The sequence below is a fragment of the Acomys minous genome (genome assembly GCF_964271855.1).
Source record: "Acomys minous genome assembly, chromosome: 7".
Taxonomy (NCBI): Eukaryota; Metazoa; Chordata; class Mammalia; order Rodentia; family Muridae; genus Acomys; species Acomys minous.
In genome coordinates this window covers 91185757-91200217 of record NC_140488.1, presented here as the reverse complement: position 1 = coordinate 91200217, position 14461 = coordinate 91185757, and positions in this window count along the sequence as shown.

Sequence of the window (14461 nt, the reverse complement as noted above, 5' to 3'; positions counted from 1 at the left end):
CTCCCATTATAGAATTTAGAGACTGGAAATTAAACATTAAAAGCCACTAGGAAAACATAAATTTAAAGAAATATAATGAATCGATGTAGAATTAAGAAGAATTAAAAAATGGAAATTTTGTAACAAGTCTATGAATTAGTAAAACCATTGCATTTTCATTTTTAAAATAAATTCATTCATTAATATTTTTTCATATATGAATGTATCATATATACAATGAATTCCTACTGTTCTCTTTTTTATCTTCCCTTGTTTTCTTTCATCCCTATGAAATCCTTTCTTCTCCCCATAAGTCCCTTTTCCCTTTCTCTATACGTGTGTCTTTGAAACTCTCTATTTGGAGCTTGGTAGAGTCACACATTTTTAATCTACTGAAATCAGTGACTCCCTAATTCTGAGGCTTTTTCATTGGCTAATAGTTCATCAGAAGCAAGACAAAGGCCTCCTGAGCCTCTCTCTCAACTTGTTTGATTATTCTCAGGCTAATTCTTGCATAAGTTTATCTTAAGCAAGTACTTTTGGACAGAGTTCATGAACAGAATGACTGTATCATATCCATATTATGGTATTAAATAGCTCTTATTCTTGTCTTCCAGATATTATAATTTTTTTCTACTCCTTATTCTGCAATATTCCATGAGTCTGAGAGGGGATGGTATAAATATATTGCTTATGGCTGAGAATTCAACTTTCACTTATTCTTAGCTCTTGAACTAATCATAGGTCACTGCATTTGCCACCTTTCACTGCAAAGAAAGGCTTCTCTAGTTATGGCTGGGATTAGCATTTGTCTATGGATATAAATAAACAGAAAGTAATTTTGATGTATTTTTAGCTGAACAACAATTATTGGTTCCTCACTATGACCCTTTTCCCCAGACATGGGCTTGTGATAATAATTTACATTGCCAGAATGGATTCTCTCTTGTAGACCACACCTCAGGTTCTAACAAAGAGTGATTTATTACATCCACAACCATTGTGCCACATTAAACATATCTTGAGTGGCAGGTTGGTATGTTAGTTCATAGACTATTGGTGCTTTATCTCCTCCAGTAGCCTGTATAATAACATATGGTACTATAGAAGCTAGTCAGTACAGAATGAAGCTTCCATCTCAGTTCCAGATTTGTTTTCCTTTATCTTATAAGAAAGAAACACAATGTATTCAGTAATAGGATACTATCTTTTTTCAGTGGATGCCATTTAATACAAAGAGTCACAACTGATTAAAGTGCTGAAAATGAGTATATACAAAATGTTTAGTAATAAATGGTGTATTTATATCAAATTCCCTCTTCTCAAGGCTCATGAAACCTCTTGAAGAAAGGAGAGGAATGATTATATGAGATGCAGGTTTGGAAGGACTGTTGTGAAACAGTATCTTTAGAGCAAGATGAAGCTATTGCAGTAATGAATCACATTAGCCAGTGTAAGATCCACACAAGATCAAGCCAGTCAATATATTAACACGGAAAAGTGGAAGGCATTTGAGGCTCCACACCTAGCTAAGGCACTATTGTTAATTGAACAAATTGAATTCAGACAGACAGACAGAAAGACAGACACACAAACACATGAAGAGAGAGAGACAGAGACAGAGAAAGATAGACAGACAGACAGATAGAAAAACAGAGAGAGAGAGAGAGAGAGAGAGAGAGAGAGAGAGAGAGAGAGAGAGAGAGAGAGAGAGAGAGAGAGAGAGAGAGAGAGAGAAAGACAGAGACAGAGACAGAGAGAGACAGAAAGAGAGAGACAGAGAGAGAGAGAGAGAGACAGAGAGAGAGAGAGAGAGACGGAGAGAGAGAGAGAGAGAAAGAGAGAGAGAGAGAGAGAGAGAAAGAGAGAGAGAGAGACAGAGAGAGAGAGAGAGAGAGAGAGAGAGAGAGAGAGAGAGAGAGAGAGAGAGGAGAGAGAACATTAAGGTAGGAGGTCAACATTATGAGTGTGACTCCAGGGAAAGTGGAGTTGACATATCAGATTTAATTATATATATATGGATTAAACTGTCTACAACAATTAAATTTATAAAATAAAAACATGATTTGGAGATAATAAAACCAAAATAAATGTTTTTTATTTATTCTCTGAGAATTTCATATATTTACACAATATAATTTTGACATATTTAGCCCTATTCCCTTCCTTGGAAATCCTCCCAGACTTTTCCAACCATGTTCCTTCTTCTTCTCCTCTATTTTCATCTTCTCCTTTGCCTTTCTCCTTTTTCTCTTCTCCTTCATAATCCACTGATCTAATTAGTGTTTCCTGTATGTACTTGGGTTTAAGACCATCCATTGGAACATTGCAAACCTATCAAGACCCCCATAACTGCTGAAAATTGTCTCTCCCACCCCTGAAGCCATCACCTGAGACTTTGTGAGAACAATGCCAATTGATGTTGGAATAGTGATAACCTTAGTATTGTGTAGATAACACTGAATGAAGTGAATTCATGCATCTAATAGCCATATCATTCCAGAAGACATCATTTCACAGTGGCGTTTTGAAGAAAGGCATAAACAGTAGCATAGTATATCAATTCAGTCAAAAATGTTTAAAAGCAAGTATGGCAAGAGACCCTCAAAGGTGCAATAGTGACCTTCACATGTTGGCAGTAACCAACAGATTTCTAATTGGACTTAATGCCCTTCAACAGGACCAAAGTCATTTCTGGTACTACAAATTTTGCTGTCTATCCATAGCTAGTTAGGTTATGGATCTTAGAAGAGAATCCTGTACCAACCCTTCATTGGACCAGCATAATTATTAACTACATTCTAATTTTTGACATCATACCTACAAATAAAGTTATTGTGTTCCTCAAAGAAACTTCTCTTTTCAGCAAATGGAAATAATTACAAAAGATATTGAACATAATACAGAGACCTATGGACCATTAAGGGCTTATCTCAAGATATATCTGGAACTCAACTATGGCTTGGGGAATACTGTAGAAGAGATCATTAAGATTATAAGAGTCAGAATACCAGGAAGTCTGCTGTGAGAATGTCTCTCCTACAAATGGCTATCTAAACATTATCTTCAATGACAATATCAATATACATGGTAATGTGGAATGGGGACAGTGTCTCACTCCCAGACAAAGAATTACAAGCAACTAACAAATGTGGAAAGCAGGAGACTTAGTCATTTTTAGGATGAGCCCTTTAATTAGTTATCTAAAACTATTCAACTCTGAAATTTTATACACAAAAACAAGAAAATTTTTCTGGGATTGACTCTGAGGATGTGTGTGTGTGGTATGTGTGTGTGTGTTACATGTGAATGCTGCCACATTCTCTTTGAGTTTTGAATCTGGAAAAAAACTGTTCTTTTGGAGTCTCTGGATCTTACAATATTTCTACCTCCTCTTTCCCATAAATTCCTGAGCCTTGAGAGGAGGAATGTGATACAGATGTCCCATTTGGGATTTAGCATTCCAAAGTCTCTTATTCTTTGCATATTGACCAGCTGTCAGTTTCTATGTTAACTACAGTTTACTGAAAGAAGAAGCTTCTCTGGTGAGGGTTAAGTGAAGCACTTACCTGGAGTTGAGTTTGAACCCTGGGTTCATAGTCCAAGCAGTCTTACCTCAGCTAGATAGCCTGGGTGGTTAATAAGGGAGTATCAGGAGAGGATGGAATTGTTTCTGAGGTTCTCTAATTAGGATTCTTGTTCTGGTTCCATGTCCTTCTGAGGCTCAGTGGTGGGTAGATTGGCTCATAGTGTGAGAAGGGGAGAGCAGAGTCTCAATCTAAAGTTGTGGTTTGAACTCTGTGTTCATACTCCAAGCCCAAATACAATTATTTAATTTCTGATTGTGTTTAACTTTTTTAAAAAATATTCTTTCAGTCATTTTGGTTAATACATATCTACTTATTTCTTCTGATTGTCCTAAATCATTTCTATATCATGCTTTTGTATCCACAGACAGGTTTTATTCTCAACACTGTTTATTGTCACAGTAGTTTTTATTTGTAAATTAAGCTATATAAAAGATTTCAAATGTGATCACATGGCTGGCAACACGTAAGGATTTTAAAAGGAGCCACTGGAACAAATGTAGTTTCATTTTCTTACCTTACCTCTAGCTATTATTTCTAGGCAAGTGATACTTCCTGTTTAAAGGACATTATCAGTAAGGATTAGTCATATTTTTACTTTGTTCCATGATGTTCTTTCAGATACTTTGGACTGAGCTTCTTCCATGTACTTCAAATATGCATTGTAGTTTACAGTATACTATGAAAGTTAATGAATGTTCCAAAATGATTTCCAAAGAATTGTCATTCTTTGTATTCTTAAGTCATAAAATTGATTTTAAAGTCATGTTTTAGGGGTATAATCATTTATAATTAGTATATTAATACATCATCAGAGTGAAAGCATAACAAAGTATGTGTTTAAGATTATTGAGCCAAGAATATACTAATGCCAATTAAACTAGTTGGCTCAATTATCAATGGGACCAAAATCACTGACAAAGACAGCATGTTGAGAAATTGATATAAAAAAATCTCTCATTCTCTTGGTTAACACATAGTACGTTAAAATGTGAAAAAATATTCTTTATTTGATTCATAGCTGTTTTGATATGGATGCTTCTGAGTAGATGTTGAACCCTCAGAATGTGAGAATCTGACAGATCAGTGATTCATAAATGTTAATAATAACTTAAGAATCTCATTGTACTATAGTTTGAGGTGAGATACGATATAAGCATTTGTATTGAGCTTCCCGGTAATGCCAATACTGCTTGCATCTGAAAGTCAGGTAGCAAAGAATAAGAACCCTAGGGATAGAAACTATGGAATGAAATGTATCCTTTGGGAAGGGAGAGGATATTAGACAGAAATAGATAAGAAAATATATGTGAGCTCTGGTTAGCATAAAAAATATGGAAGCCTTTTCTTTTCATAGTATTGCACCCCTTACCTATGGCATCTCAAATAGGGATGTGAAGGTTATCTGAACGCAATGTCTATCAACACACTGCTTCATAGAGTCCATTCATTTAACTAGATGAGTGTTACCATCTCTCTCCCCCATGACTCTATATGTTTCCTTTCCAAAGCTATGCATTTTATTAAAAAGAATCACTCTACCATATACAGGAAGTCTTTTGTTGTTTGTTTGTTTGTTTGTTTGTAGACAAAGTTGTAGAAGCAGCTGTGTATCCCTGCTAGAACCTCTAAATAAACTCTCAAATAGTCACAGATGTTTCAGAAATTCAATACTATATCATGACTTTTAATATGTTTTCCAGAGAAATTTATGAAGGGACACATTTTGCATTTTCCTATGAGTAAAGTATTTGGATAGATAGAGATGCAAATAAAATATCTCAAGAGGCAAGAATTTAAAAAATGATTTTAGATTGTAAAGGATCATGAAATTAGAGGTTTGAGGAAAATGTATAACTCTCCTAGGGGCTGGAAGGCCTTAACTGACATCTGGATTTTAATAATGTAATAATTATGATCAATGCCTAGCATATGCTTGGCATAACATTTTATGGAAATTACTTTATTAATCCTTACAATAATTCAGTAGTATATAATTTTGTCTTATAAAGAAAGAAACTAAGGTTAATGGCATGGGCAAAGTTACATAATCATTAGGTCCCATGAATTTTCCACTGTTGTTTACCAAAAACTAGACAACTTGAAAGAAAAGAGGGGAAATAAAAAAAAAATGATAAGCTTAAGAAAAGTAGAAAAAATACTGAGAGAATGGAATAAACTTCATATTATTCTGGTATATTTCTAACTATGTTTATTTGGAACCCAATTCGACGACATTTTTAATTGTGCTAGATGGCAGATATATCCTACTTACTCACTTTGCAGACTAGTTTGAAAAGGTGAAATTAGAGGTGAGAGCTACACTAAAATAAATTTCTAAAAAGACTTCCTTTTCACACTAGTCTCAATCCCTTAACATTGTTGGCATTTAAGACCCCTTCTTGAAAGCCCCAGAGAGTAATTGTTTTGCTTCATTCTTCTATTTGGAATTTTGAGTAAAAATTGTCCTAGGTATCCTTTCATTGTAAGCTTTTTATACCTTCAACCTTTTCTTCAATTACAGCAAAGCATCATAGTACTTGAAACGTTCAGATTTGCTCCTTAAATATGTGAATCCTTCAGACCACAAAGGAAGGGAAAGATCCATACTCCCCTACACACACACACACACACACACACACACACACACACACACACACACACACACACACACTCACTTAACTTTTTAGTGAAGGATTTTCTGATCCTGCAGAATCCGTCTCTGCCACAAGGTAAGATAAACTTAACCAGATATAATAGGTTTGAGATATTTATGTCACAAAAATTAATTCATGAAAAAGAATACAATACTTCTTATTAACATAACATAGATAAAAAAGTTCCAGTCAGTTATTTTGATACAAAGTCTCATGTCCTAACTTGACTTAAAACCTTTTGTAGTTGTTGGTAACACTGAACTCCTCAGCTACCTCCCTCCACATCTGGAGTACTGGGATTGCAAGGATATGTAATCATGCCTGGTTTATATTTCTGGGCATAGAACTTATCATTTTATGCATGCTAGGAAAGCACTCTACCAACACAGCTATATCTCCAGCCCTAATTTCTTAAGTTGGGAAATTGGTGCTATAAACTGATGATTCTTTGGCAAACAATCTAAGCAGGTCTTTCTTATAAATTCCTTCCTTTCTGAAAAGGCCTCCATTTGATTGCTAAAATTAAAACAGGTCTGCATGAAAACAAATTTATGAACATTCACCTGAAATGTAAAAAGACAGTGTTAGACTGAATTTGTACCAATAGAAGATGGTTAGCTAATGGGTTCCAAGGTAAGCAGGAAGGAAAAGGACCAGATATTCAGCATGACTTCTAATGTTCTCTTCTACTTTCATCTTCATTGGCATGTACCCAAGTTCACAGCTAGGTCATAGTTCAATAACATGCCCCTTCCAGCTCTTTTCACCAAATATAAGTTATAGTTTCTCATCATATGAATGTCTCAACTATGAGAGTAAGCATTTCTGAGATTTTCAGCCTTTCTTTATCAATTAGTTTTCAAGCTAAGTTACTCTGAACCACATACTGAAATGATGGGTCTCTATGATGATGTCCAAATAAACTTCAAATCATTTTAAGATCAAGTTTCTGTTGGTAGAGTATGCCAGACTATATTGACAGACAGTGATAGAGACAGAGAAATAAAAACAATAATACTTAGGCATGGGTAACTTTATTAATTTTAAATGTCTTTATTACCACTGAGAATATTTTAATTTCCCCATATTTCCACCTTCTGTACTTCTGACTCAGACTTTTTAATTATAATAAATATTTATTTTAGAACTAATCATCCTTTCCCTCCACTGTCCTCTAAGGCCTTCACTTTCCTAATTTATTTCTTTCCTTTGTGGATTAAAAAATTATAATGGTCATGGGTATTAATATGAAACATCAATTAACATGAAATCAAAACATCAGTACAACGTGAATAATGAGTATACTATTATTGACTGAACTGAATCCACATATAACACAATTTTAAAACCAGAAAATATATTGAAACTTTGGAATTCAACTTTTAGATGTGGAATTCTTAATTTTTATAGCAGTTGTTCTTTAAAATTCAGGATAAACAATTACCAATCATACTCATTTTGATAATCCTAAGCACAAAATGTTGCATAACACAAGAAATCCTACAAATAAAACAGAATATATATAAACTAGAAGTTTTCTGACCTCATTCATTTTCTTAAGTAGCAGGCAGGCCTCATTATGATATGGTGTAATTCACTACATACTCTTATAGAGCGACCTGGAGAATGGACTTAGAAGTAAAACAAGTAAGCCTCTAAAGTATTTATTTTGGTTCTGATCCCTGGAAAACTTGTAAACCTTATTGCCAACAGTGTCAGAAATACACTTCATAGGTATTCCTGATCTGTCATTGTTTTCCTTTCAGAAAAAATTGTTTCCTCATATCATTTTTTTCCTCTCTAGGAGCAAACAGTCTCAGCCATGCATGTCTAAAGTAATCCCAACATAGAGCATTTTTAGGGTCTAGAAAGAGAAAATCTGTCTGAAAGTGGCCCTGTACTTTATAGGGAATGTTTCATGTGAATGGTAGATTGAGTTTAAAAAAGATGGAGGATACCTTCACACAGCTCAACTACAGAAGATCTTAGGGTTGAAGGTAACCAGTAGCTGTCATGACAGTTACAAACTGAGGACTTAAATAGTATATTAAATTTGTTGTGTTCCTTCCTGAAAACAATACACATTTCCCCCTGTTAACTCTTCCATTGAATTAAGTAGTCCCATACACATTTCAACTAATAAGCAAACATAAACATGCTGTCTGTGGATGTTTGAATAAGTTGGGCTATCATAGACTCATGTATTTGAATGCTTGGCCATAGGCAGTGGCACTCTTAAATGGTGTGGCTGAGTTAGAGTAGGTATGTCACTGTGGAGGTGAGGGTTTGAGGTCTTAAATGCTCAAGCTAAGCTCATTGTGAAAGATATCCAATCTCTTCCTGGTTACCTTCAGATCAAAATGTAGACCCCTCAGCTTCTCCATCACCATGTCTGCCTGCATGCTGTCATACTTCCCACCATGATTTTAATGGACTGAACCTCTGAAATTGTAAGCCAGCACTAATTAAATTTTTTACTTTATAAAGTTGGCATGATCGTGGTGTCTCTTCACAGCAATAGAAACCCTAAGACAGGAAAGTGTCCTTGCTTATAGGCTATGATGAGAGAGTGTGATTTTTTTATACATTAACATTAAATTTTATTTTATTTTTAAATTTAATTTTATTAATTTATTCATATTACATCTCAATGGTTATCTCATCCCTTGTATCCTCCCATTCCTCTCTCCCTCCCATTTTCCCCTTACTTCCCTCCCCTATGACTGTGATTGAGGGGGACTTTCTCCCCCTGTATATGCTCATAGGGTATCAAGTCTCTTCTTGGTAGCCTGCTATCCTTCCTCTTAGTGCCACCAGGTCTCCCCATTCAGGGGACTTGGTCAAATATGGGGCACCAGAGTTTGTGTGAAAGTCATACCCCACTCTCCAATCAACTGTGGAGAATGTCCTGTCCATTGGCTAGATCTGGGTAGGGGTTTGAAGTTTACGGCCTGTATTGTCCTCAGCTGGTGCCATAGTTTGAGTGGGACCCCTGGGCCCAAATCTGCCTGTCATAATGTTCTGCTTGTAGGTTTCTAGGATCCTCTGGATCCTTCAACTTTGCTATTCTCCCATGCTTCTCTCATCTAGAGTCCAAATAGGATGTCCTCCCCTCTGTCCCAATTTCCTGGTTAGTGAAGACTTTCATGGGACATGCCCCTTGGGCTATTATGCAGATATAAATGAGTATATACCATTTAACTCTTTCAGCTTCTGGGTTAACTCACTCATTATGATCATTTCTAGTTCAAGAGAGAGTGTGAACCTAACTCCCTTTTAATATTAAAGACATGCTAAATGGTGTAACACATTCTCTCCTTATCTCTTATATTCTCTCTCCCTCCCCGCCCCCTCTCTGTGACACATTCTACATGTCTGATAGACTCTCTAATACCTTTTTGCAACATGAGTTTTCACATTGCTAACCCTTTTTGTTTTTCTTGCTTCACTGATTCAAATTTGGGGGTATCTTAGGGTTTATTTGTTGTTTGTTTGGTTTTTTCTGTGTTTATTTTTTTTCTGTGAGAAAAGACTGAACAAAAGCAACATGGTGAGGGAAGGATATATTTCAGTTTATACTTCATCGAAGGAAATCAGGGCAGGAACTTGGATGCAGGTCCTTTAACAGAAGCCATGAAGGAGTGCTACTTACTGGCTTGCTGCTCATGGCTTTTTCAGCCTACTTTCTTATATCATTCAGAACCACCTCCCTAAGGGAAACACAATCCACATTGGGCTAGGACCTCTTTTATCAATCCACTAACCAAGAAAATTCCATACAGTATTGCCTATGGTCAATCTGTTGTGGGCACTTTTCTTAATTGAGGTTTCTTCTTGTCAAATCACTGTATCTTGCTTCAAGTTGACTAGCTAGCACAGAGGCTGACCTCTGCATTGACTTCTGAGTCTATAGAAAGACTGCTTTTCTATCTTTACTTTGCTATCCAATACACATACTTCATTTGCGTAGAGATCCTATACCATGAAACAGAGTTACTGACTCCAGCTAGTAAATTTTTTCCCTTGTGGTCCAGAGACAGGCATAATTAGCCATCAATACTTTCTGTGATATGCTAGTACTGAACCAATAAAGCTGTCCCTTCTAACAGATTGCTGTTAGGTCTCAAGGAAACCTGGAACAATTCACACTGACTACTAGTGGTTCCTCCTAGTACTTCTCACCCCACCCCCTACCCTAAACTTCTCAAGTCCCAGGGCTGGACTTCCTTTCCCCCAGCTTCTGATCCCTATATTACTTCAGCTGTCTTGGTTCCTGGCTGCTTATGCTTCTGTATTTCTTTTGGTCTCTCCTCACTTGCTCTTACCCCACTCTTTCTCATGACCCAGTTTAGTCTGCTGGTCATGTTCAGCCTGTACTCTTCCAGGTGCCTCTTTTTATTCTCTACCTCATATCTACAATAAACCTTCTCCTCAATCATACCATGAAGCAATCATGCCCTCATTTCTCATTCATTTGCGAGTCAATTTTCATGGGCTAAGATTTCTAACTTTCTTCATATATCACTGTGGACCCATTTCATTTCTTAATCTCGATCCATTTCTATTCTAGTTAGTGCAACAGACATTTTATATATAATATGTACATATTTGTGTATATAGTGCATATGTATTGTGATAGCCCATAACATATATAAATATATATGCATGTATATTTTTGGATATATATATATATATATATATATATATATATATATGGTGTGTATGTGTGTGTGTGTGTGTGTGTGTGTGTGTGTGTGTGTGTGCTCAAGAGCATGCATGTGCTCAAATGCAGTTCAGTTGCCATGTCTTACCCTACCTCTACTTCTAGTCAGGTATCTTTTTTTTTTCTTTACTTGGCCAGTTTTAGGGTAAATATGGGTCTACCATTCCCTCAGTGAGGTTTTGGGAGTCAATTGAGATAATAAAATCAAAATTTTCAGGTGCATAAAGGATAGTATTTTGTTTGTTCCATAAGTTGCACAAAACTCTACAGAATCTCTGATTTTCACACTGAAATAAATCAAAGCTATAGTTCAGCACAAAATAGTTTGAAATGGAATTTCCTAACAAATGAGTTTACTAAAAATTTATTTTGAATAAATAGTATTTTTGGTTTGAAATATTTAGGTACTTTAAAGGTGAACTCTGGGGATGGTTGATCAATACTGTGTTTATCAAACTTTATAAATGTCAAGTAGTTCAATCAAAATATTTTAACAGAATTTGACTTTTTGTCCTTAGAGATAGTTTACTTTTATAAAGTTTGAGGATAGCAATTTTTAAAAACAGTACAAAGAAGTAACTCCAGCAAGCAGTTGAGAACATTCCAAAACAAATAAAGTAAGTGTGGGGGTTGGAGTAGGAGTGCTGTAGAATGAATAATAAGCATGATGAATAAGAAAATATTAGTTGACTCAGAAAAGCAAGGTGATAAAATTTGGAGGAAAAAACAATGTCATTAAAACCTGGAGAATGCTCAAGAAATTTTCTTAAAAATTATTTTTGGTGCTCACTTTGGCAGCACATATATTAAAATTGGAATGATACAGAGAAGATTAGCATGGCCCCTGCACAAGGATGACATGCAAATTCATGAAGCGTTCCATATTTTTTAACTGCATGGATACATAAACAAGATCCAACATTCTTCTGCATTCAAGAAACATATCTCACCCATAAGGATAGACATTACCTCAGGGTAAAAGGCTGGAAGAAATATTCCAAGCAAATGGTCACAAGAAGCAAGCTGGTGTAGTCATTTTAATATCTAACAAAATAGACTTTCCACCAAAATCAAAAGGGATGAGGAAGGACATGTCACACTCATCAAAGGTAAAGTCAACCAAGTGGACATCACAGTTCTGAACATCTATGCTCTCAATACAAGGGCACCCAGAATAACAAAGCTTAAACCACACATCGATCTCCACACAATAACAGTGGGTGACTTCAACACTCTACTCTCACTGAAGGTGAAACAGAAACTAAGCCAAGAAATAACATCATTAACCAATGCCATGATTCAAATGGATCTAACAGATATCTACAGAACCTTTCACCAAAAGAAAAAGGAATATACCTTCTTCTCTGCACACCATGGAACTTTCTCCAAAATGGATCACAAAGCAAGCCTCAACAGCTGCAAGATGACAGAAAAAAAATACCCTGTATCATATCAAATCACCATGATCTTAGGCTGCCCTTCAACAGAAATAACAAAAATCCTACACACACATGGAAACTAAACAACTCTCTCCTTAATGACACCTTGGTCAGGGAAGAAATAAAGAAAGAAATAGAGGACTTCCTGAAATTCATTGAATATGAAGGAACATCATACCCAATTTTGTGGGATACACTGGAAGTGGTGTTAAGAGGAAAATTCATAACACTAAGTGCCTTTAAAAAGAAAATGGAAACATCTCACATAAGCAATTTAACAACACAACTGGAAGCCCTAGAAAAAAAGAAGCAGAAACACCCAAGAGGAGTAGACATCTGGAAATAATCAGATGCAGGGATGAAATCAATAAATTAGAACAAAAGAATCAACAAAACCAAGAGCTTGTTCTTTGAGAAAATCAACAAGATAGACAAACTATTAGCCAAACTAACTAAAAGGCAGAGAGACAGTATCCAAATGATCAAAATCAGAAATGAAAAGGGAGACATAACAACAGACACTAAAGAAATACAAAGAATCATAAGATCCTACTTCAAAGGCATATATGCCACAAAATTAGAAAATCTAAGGGAAATGGACAATTTTCTTGATCTATTCCACTTGCCAAAATTGAGTCGAGAACAGATAAACAAGCTAAACAGTCCCATTTCCCCTATAGAAATAGAAGAAATCATTGATAGTCTCCAAACAAAAATAAAAGCCCAGGGCCAGATTATTTTCACTGCAGAATTCTTCCAGACCTTCAAGGATGAGCTACTCTAAAAGATAGAAATGGATGGAAAGGATCATAATGAGTGAGTTAACTCAGAAGCAGAAAGACTCACATAGTATGTACTCACTCATAATTGCACACTAGTCCAAGGGGCATGTCCCATGGAAGTCTTCACTTACCAGGAGATTGGGATATATGTGAGGACATCCTATTGGGACTTTAGGTGAGAGAAGCATGGGAGAATGGGAAATAGATGGATCCAGAGGGTCCTAGAAACCTACAAGAAGAACATTATGATGGGCGGATCTGGGCCCAGGGGCCCTGCTAAACTATGGCACCAGCGAAGGATAACACGTACAGTAAACTTGGAACCCCTACCCAGATCTAAGAAATGGACAGGTCATTCTCCTCAGCTGAGTGGAGAGTGGGTACTGACTTTCACACGAACTCTGGTGACCCATATCCGACCACGTCTCCTTTATGGGGAGGCCTGGTGGTACTCAGAGGAAGGATAACAGATTATCAAGAAGAGACTTGATACCCTATGAACATATAGAGGGGGAGGAGGTCCCCCTCAGTCACAGCCATAGGGGAGAGGAGTAAGGGGAAAGCGGGAGGGAGGGAGGAACAGGAGGAAACAAGGGATGGGATAACAATTGAGTTGTAATATGAATAAATTAATAAAAATATTTTAAAAAAAGAATCACCCTAAGGGAAAAATGGAAACAATTATTTTTGAATTAAAATGATAAATCTCTGAGTAACATTCCAGGTAAAAGGCAGTAGTATCCCAAGCCTAGTCACCAGAGTTCATCCTCCAGGTTTGGAATTTTCAATGTTCCATAAGGATCTGTTTACATTAAGGAATGGGGCAGGTAGCATTTGGGAGATCTAGGTAAACGAAGGAGCACTTTTGAGTATGTGTCTTGGTTTTTTTTGGTGCGTTCTCAAGTAATTAAGATGATAAAGGTTGAAAGGTAGGAAACATGGACAGCTCTTCTATTTATAGTTGTAAGAAAACTTTGAGTTTTATTTTACTTGTGGCTTCTTTTTAGTCTGAGGTCACCCGATACTACCTTGATTGCTTCTTCCACTCTAAGTGTTTGTGTCAAAATGTGCTATGCCTGTGGAAAGAGGCAGATATAAGAGAAAGATTTTTAAGTTCTTCCCTAATCCATCCCTCCACAGAAAGCATAAGAACCATTAAGGTTGAGGATGGTATTATGTGAGGGGTGGGGAGCATGCCAGGGGGCATTCTTCAGGTCATTATCCTCATCTTTTACTTTAACACTAAGTTATTGAAATGGTGAATGACCTGGAAACATCCTTAACCACTGCTGTA